Source organism: Sus scrofa, chromosome 8, assembly GCF_054392235.1.
Source record: "Sus scrofa isolate SSC_HxYL_T2T_F1_AM1 chromosome 8, Sscrofa_HxYL_maternal_Yorkshire_Landrace_v2.0, whole genome shotgun sequence".
NCBI lineage: Eukaryota > Metazoa > Chordata > Mammalia > Artiodactyla > Suidae > Sus > Sus scrofa.
In genome coordinates, this window is record NC_139390.1 from 20,372,309 (window position 1) to 20,379,778 (window position 7,470).

The 7,470-nt window shown below is 39.5% G+C and overlaps 1 pseudogene; it reads right to left on the reverse strand.

Moving 5' to 3' along the window:
- Positions 1 to 6,509: 6,509 nt before the first annotated feature.
- Positions 6,510 to 6,622, reverse strand: LOC146400362 (U6 spliceosomal RNA; annotated as a pseudogene).
- Positions 6,623 to 7,470: the final 848 nt, after the last annotated feature.

Sequence of the window (7,470 nt, forward strand, 5' to 3'; positions counted from 1 at the left end):
CCCGGGTCCAAGCCACGTTTGCAACCTATGCGGCAGCTCCTAGCAACACCAGATCCTTAACCCACTGAGTGAGGCCAGGGATAGAACCTGCATCCTCACGGACACTGCGTGGGGTTCTTAAGCGGCTGAGCCACAACGGGAACTCCCCTAATTTTTTTTAAAAGCTTGTTTTTTGAGATGCTTTCCAGTGTTGAAATATTGGCTCGACATTTTTAAAATGCTTGTGGAACAAGCACTGTATCTCTAGACCTCCCAGGAGAAGCCTGGGCTGGGGGTGGTCCTTCCCTCCTCTTGGCTTCTGCATTTACCTCTCTCTCCCTGTTCATCTCTGCCTTTTTTTTTTTTTTTTTTTAACCATTTTTTCCCCATCTACCTTTCTCCTGGTGGAGCTCTTGTTTTTCTTCCTGACCCTCTTCTACTTTCTCATCCTCTTGGACAATGTCCAGGGCTGCCTCCTTGAGTCTGCAGTTAGTACAGTTGCAAAGGGTCACACAGTTGGGGTTTCCTGCCCTGCAGCTGCTGCCTTGAGATTCTCACCATGTCTTTGCATTTGTGTTTGGTGAGGGAAGTCTGATGGGACAATGGGAGCATGTGCTGAGAGCTTAGCATCTCAATCAAAGAGCCGACTTTCATCATCTGCCTCTCTGGGAAGGGTTCGTGGCCTCCCTCTCCTTGACCCTTGCACTCTGGGTCCTGCCTGCTCTCCCACCCCCCAAACTGCTGCTGACCTCCCCCCTCGAAGGGATCTGGGCACAGATGCAAGGAGGGTTGGGTTCTCGATCAATGGCATCTCTAGGGCAAGGCCCAGCAATGGTAGCTGTCTCCACCCCAGGCTGGCAACAAGGCTGTTCCTTCAGAGGGCAATTGGCCAGGGCCAGCCTCTCACCAGAACATCTTGGTACAGAGGTTGCAGTACCTTTGGGTCACCTGTCTGCTGTGGGTTGGGATAGCTGGCCCCTAGAAAAAGGAGATGCTTACTCTCCAGATCCCTGTTGAGATGTGGCTCATTTATCTGGGGCCTTGTGGAAGGGGAACACGGAAGCTGTCAGGTCCAAGTGCGTGCAGACCCTGCCAGGTCCAAGGTGGAATACTGGGTACGTTTGAGGCTCTGCGCCTGGAGAAATCTTTTCTTCCTGCTAACTTCCCTGAATCTGGCTAGTATTCACTGTGTCTGGTCGGTTCGAGGCACCCTCCAGGGTCCAGCCGGGAATACTAATTGTGTTATTTCAGTGGTTCCATGCACACAGAAGAGTTAAACGTTCTGATATCTACATTAAAAACTGGCATTGCACAATATACAGACGAGTAGTAAAATCCATGCCAATAATTTTTTTTTCCACACCCGAGGCGTATGGAAGTTCCAAGGCTAGGGGTCAAATCAGAGCTGCAGCTGCAGGTCTGCACCACAGCTCACGGCAACACCAGATCCTTAACCCACTGAGTGGCACCAAGGATCAAACCTGCATCCTCATGGATACTAGTCAGGTTTGTTACCGCTGAGCCACGATAGGAACTCCTGTGCCAATAATTGAAATATTTTCTTTATTTAGAAGATTAAATAGCAAACAAAGACCACCATAACATACTGAGAGACTATGGGAGTCTCTTTGTACTTTAATACCTGAGTATATTTAATAATTTTAATGCCACATTTTTCCTGCTTTGTGAGCAAGGGGGACCACATTTTCATTTTCACCAGGCCCCACAAACTGTGTATCTGGTCCTGCCCAGGCCTTCATTTGTTGATGGCTCCCACCTTTGTCTTCAGCCTGGAGCCCCCTCTTCTTCTCAGATCCCCATTTCTGAGGGCACACTGGGCCAGAGTACCTGGAGGTTTTATAGGCAACTCAAACTCCACATATTCTCATCTGATCTCACTCCCCCTAAACTGTTTCTCCCCTTGTAGTTCCTTTTTCTATTAATGGACTATCATCTACTCACTCTCATGTAACAGAGAGTAGGTAATACAATTGAAAAATGAATGAATGAAATCCTGGAAACATTTGCCATTCTCTCTTTTCTCTCAATGTCCAATATTCAAGTGGCCATCAAGTCCTCTGTCATTTCTGCCAAACATTCCATGCCCTCCCACATCTCCATGCTCCATGCCTGTGGTACATGCTGGCTGCAATCCTCATGCAAATGCCCATTCAAACCCAAGATCACATATTACCTTCTCCCAGAAGCCTTTGCATAATTGCTCAGGAAGGATTAGTCATTCCTTTTTCTGTGATCCTGTAGCCTGCTTTTACATTTATTTTGCTGGGTTGTGATTATTTGTTTATACGTCTGTCTTTCTTACAAGCAAATCAAAGGCAACGTATATCTATTTCTCTGTATATTTTTTTATGTCTGGCAGAGTATATTGGAGACTCTCAGTAAATGATTGGATTAAGACAGAATTTGTGGGCACCAGAAAAAGCAGAATCATATACAGAGCGAATCTATTTTCTAGGGATACCGGGACCCAGGGGGACAGAGACAGACCCCATATCTGTGTGGCTAAAGGTTCGTTTCAAGCACAGACTTGTGATGAAGAAGAGAAACAGAAAGAGAAGAAGCAGGAAAAAATTTTGTTTTCACTTGCAAAAACATTATGTAACGGAAATTAATGCGTAACGAAATAATTCCGGTGTTAAATTTTTGGAAAGCATTAACATGACACTGTTTATTTTTAGAAATGGTTGGACATACCAAAAGCTGTACCTAATGAATGTATACAACTTGATGTGTCTGGAGATGAGCATATATCTGTGAAAGCATCACCATGGTCTATGCCATAAACTTGTCTATTACCTTCAAAAGTTTTCTCCCAACCTCTTACCCCTATTATTGTTGTGGTGGTTGTTATTGCTATCATTATGTGACAAGAACAGGACACAAGATCTGCATTCTCAGCAAAATGTTAGGCAAGCCGTGTAGTATTGTTATCCACAGGCACTATGCTGTACAGGGAGTTGTAGGACTTACTCATCTTGTATAGCCGAAACTTTATACCCTTTGGCTAATACTTCCCTGTTTCCCTGGCAACCGTCATTCTACTCTCTATTTCTGAGTTTGACTATTTTATATTCATCTTGTAAGTGGAATCATGATACTTACAGCTTCTTGCTTATTTAATTAAAATCCACTCAGAGAGGAGTTCCCATTGTGGCTCAGTGGGTTAAAACCCCAACATAGTGTCCATGAGGATGCAAGTTCGATCCCTGGCCTTGCTCAGTGGGTTAAGGATCCAGCGTTGCCCCGAGCCATGGCTCAGGTCACAGATATGGCTTAGGTTCCGCGTTGCTATGGCTGGGATGTAGGCTGGCAACTGCAGCTCCCATTCAAACCCTAGCCTGGGAACTTCCATATGCCGAGGGTGTGGCCCTAAAAAGACAATAAATAAATCAGATCATATTTTTTAAAAAAGAATATATTGTGCAACAGAGGGAATATAGCCAAGGTTTTATAATAACTGTAAATGGATTATAACTTCGAAAAATTGTGAATCACTATATTGTACACCTGTAACTTAGATAATACTGTACATTAACTATACTTCAATTTAAATAAACCCAGAATCATAAAACCTTAACTAAAGTCAGTAAAGGTGTGATCCAAAACTGCCTTAAAAATGTAGCAGGTTATTTTGGGTATGTTAGTACTCTCCTCTAATTCAAGGAGTAAAGCTATTTATCTCTTCTTGTACAAAGTAGCAAGCATTAGTATATTCTAAGCTGGAAGCTTGATAAAGGAGAGAACTCACTAACAATTCTTAAATTAAGTCTTTGTAGCTTGATTCCACTGTTTCAGAATGTCCAGACCATGTCATCTGAGGTGTCTGTTAAAAATGCCAGTACTTGGAGTTTCCTTCATGGCTCAGCGGTTAATGAGCCTGACTAGGATCCATGAGGATGGTGGTTCAATCCCTGGCCTCACTCAGTGGGTTAAGGATCCAGCATTGTGGTGAGCTGTGGTGTAAGTCACAGATGCAGCTCGGATCCCGTGTTGCTGTGGTGTAGGCTGGCAGCTATATCTCTGATTTGACTTTTGTCCTGGGGAACCTCCATGCTGTGGATGCGGCCCTAAAATGCCAAAAAAAAAAAAAAAAAAAAAAAAAAGCCAGTACTTAACCCCCATCCCAGACCTTGGAGAAAAGAGTAAGGAAATTGCATTTTTATAAGCCCTCTACCCCATCCCAAATGTTTAGGAAAACTCGATTTTCAATATCAATAGAAGAACTTTAGATCGTCAAATAAAATAATGTTTCATTTCTCTGTAACAATATTGCAAAAATGAGGAATTCCAGACAAGTGCATTTCCCAGAAGAATTAAATTTCAGTTTACCCCCGAAAGTCCTGGAACTTTTCAATAGTTTAAACATTTTCATGGAAGTCCTAAGCTGTGTTATGTAATGTACCATCTTCTCAAACAGAAGATATTGCACACATGGGGCCTCTTTACGGGTGACTCAGAATCATTATTACAAATATCCATTATTATAAGAATAGCTTAAAAAGTTATGAAGTTGTAAAACTGCCTGATCTTACACTAAATTATACAGCCAGCTGTGTTTTTATGGTCCTACCATTGCCGTTTTGTGTTTTGCTTAGCTAATTTTCCTGTTTTCTCTCTTTCTGGTAGGTGACTGATATTAACGATACCGTTAATTTCTCTACTTTCCACGTGTCTCGTTAATAAGCTCGGAAAGCATGGGGAATTCTGGATGAGTAAAGTTCTTGTGTGGATTAGCTGGAAGTCTTTCAGGTGTCATAAAAAGCCCCAACTCCTATTGGCTTCAACAATAAGGGAATTCGTGAACTCATATAACAAGAATCCTTGTTTGGCGTAGTTGACATCAAATCGTATATACAAGTGTTATTCTTCTTTCGTCATTTATTATATGAAACCATTTCCTATGTTTAGAATAATCAGAATATTTCCTAACTCTTCTTATACATAACATTTCATCATGTTAATTAATTTGACACAAGTGTGCTGGGTATCTTCCAGGTGCCAAGAATGGGAAGGTGGTGAAGCTGAAGTGAAGACCAAACACACACTTGGTTCCGTGTCCAGAACGTCCACTTTACTAGGAATGTGCCGTTACTTATTTGACTGTTATTTTGTTTCCTAAGAATGGTTTTACAATTATAAATAAAATTCCAATCAACATTCTGCTTAAATTGTGGTTTATTTCCACACAAGGAATTTCTATAAGTAGAATCACTGGATCTTTTTATTTTTATTTGCGTCTTTTTTTTTAATTTTAAATGATTTTTTTTCCATTCTAGTTGGTTTACAGTGTTCTGCCTATTTCTACTGTACAGCGTGGTGACCCAGTCACACACGTACATACATTCTTTTTCTCACATTATCCTCCGTCATGTTCCATCATCCGTGACTAGATATAGTTCCCTGTGCTGTACAGCAGGATCTCATTGCTTATCCACTCCAAATGCAATAATACCACATCATTTTAAAGCTCTTTATATCTATCTATCTATGCATCTATCTATCAAGGCTTTCTATATATATTATGTATTATTATATATAATATCTCTATCTATCTATCTATCTATCTATACACACATACCTATCTATAATGATTGAGATTTTTGTGGTAAAATACAAATAAATAAAGCTTACCATTTTAACTATTTATTCTTTTTCTTTGTAAATTTTGTTGATGTATAGTTGATTTACTACGCTGTGTTAATTTCTGCTGTAATTTCTGTACAGCAAAGCGATTCAGTTATACCTACACACATTCATATTCTTCCCCAGTATGGTTTATCACAAGATATTGAATATAGTTCCCTGTGCTCTACAGTGGGACCTCATTGTCTGTCCACTCTATACATAATAGTGCTCATCTGCTGATCATAAACTCCCAGTCCTTCCTTCCCTCCTCCATCCTGCCTTCTCCTTGACAACCACAAGTCTATTCTCTATGTCTGTGACTCTGTGTTTATTCCATAGATGTGTTGATTTGTGTCATATTTTAGATTCTACATATAAGTGATATGGTATGTGTCTTTCTCTGCCTAAGCTCACTTAGTATGATAATCTCTAGGTCTGTCCATATCGCTGCAAATAATATTATGTCTTTTTTTTTAAATGGCTAAGCAGTATTTTGTTTTTGTGAGATATATATATCTCACATCTTCTTTATCCATTCATCTGTCAATGGATATTCAGGTTGTTTCCTTGTCTTGGTTATTGCTAATAGTGCTCTGTTAACATGGAGTATGCATGTATCTTTTCAAATTATGGCTTTGTCTGGCTATATGCTCAGGAATTGTACTGCTGGATTACATGGCAACTCTATTTTTAGTTTTTTGAGGAACCTCCCTACTGTTTTCCATAGTGGCTGCACTAATTTACATTTCCACCAACAGTGTAAGAGGGTTCCTTCTTTTTCCACACCCTTTCCAGCACTTATTATCTGTAGACTCTTTGATGATGGCCATTCTGACTGGTGTGAGGTGGTACCTTATTGTAGTCTTAGCGTGCATTTTTAATGCAAAAATTTTTTAATGCGGACACCTCACAAATTTGCATGTTATCCTTGCAAGGGGCCATGCCAATCTTCTCTGTATCATTCTAATTTTAGTACATGTGCTGCCAAAGTGAACACTATTTTTAAATGTACATTTCAGTGGTATTAGATATATTCACAGTGTTGTACAACCATCATCACTAACCACCTCCAGAGCTTTTTATCATCCCACATTGAAATTCTACCCATGAAAGGAGAAGCTCCCACTTCTACCTCCCCACACCCTGATAACTACCATTCTGCTTTCTTGCTCCATGAATCTGACTATTCTAGGTACCTCATGTTAGTGAAATCAAAAAATATTTATCCTTTTGTGTCTGGCTTATTTCACTTAGCATGTCTTTCAAGGTTCATTCACAATTAGCATATATCAAATATCATTCTTTTTTAAGGCCTAAATAATATTTCATGGTGCATAAATACCATATTTTATTTATCCCTTTATCTGTAGATGGACATTTGGATTTTTAAACTTTGCTAATTAACAGAAGGAAAAAAACTTAGCATTGTTTGATTTTTCTCCATTTATTAGTCAAATAGACCATTTCAATTGTTTGTATTTCCACTTTTGAGAACTGTCTGTTCATGTTTTTCACATCTATCTATGTGAAAAATAGAATATTAAGAATTTCCTTATTGTAAGAATTTTTAAATTTAAAAATATTTCCCCATTGTCATATTTACTGCACATATTTTTCCCAGTTTGTTTTAGCCTATTCATTTTGGATAGGCTTCTTTTTGATATAAAGAATATTTTTCATTTCAATGGAGTCAAAGTTATCATTTAGTACATTCATAAATTATAAAATTTATTTTAAGCTTAGAAAATTCTATCCCATCAAGAGCATATTTCTTCACTGATTTTTTTGCACTCAACACTTTCTCCATCTGGAGTTGGATATATGGCTGTAAGTTGATCCAAGCAA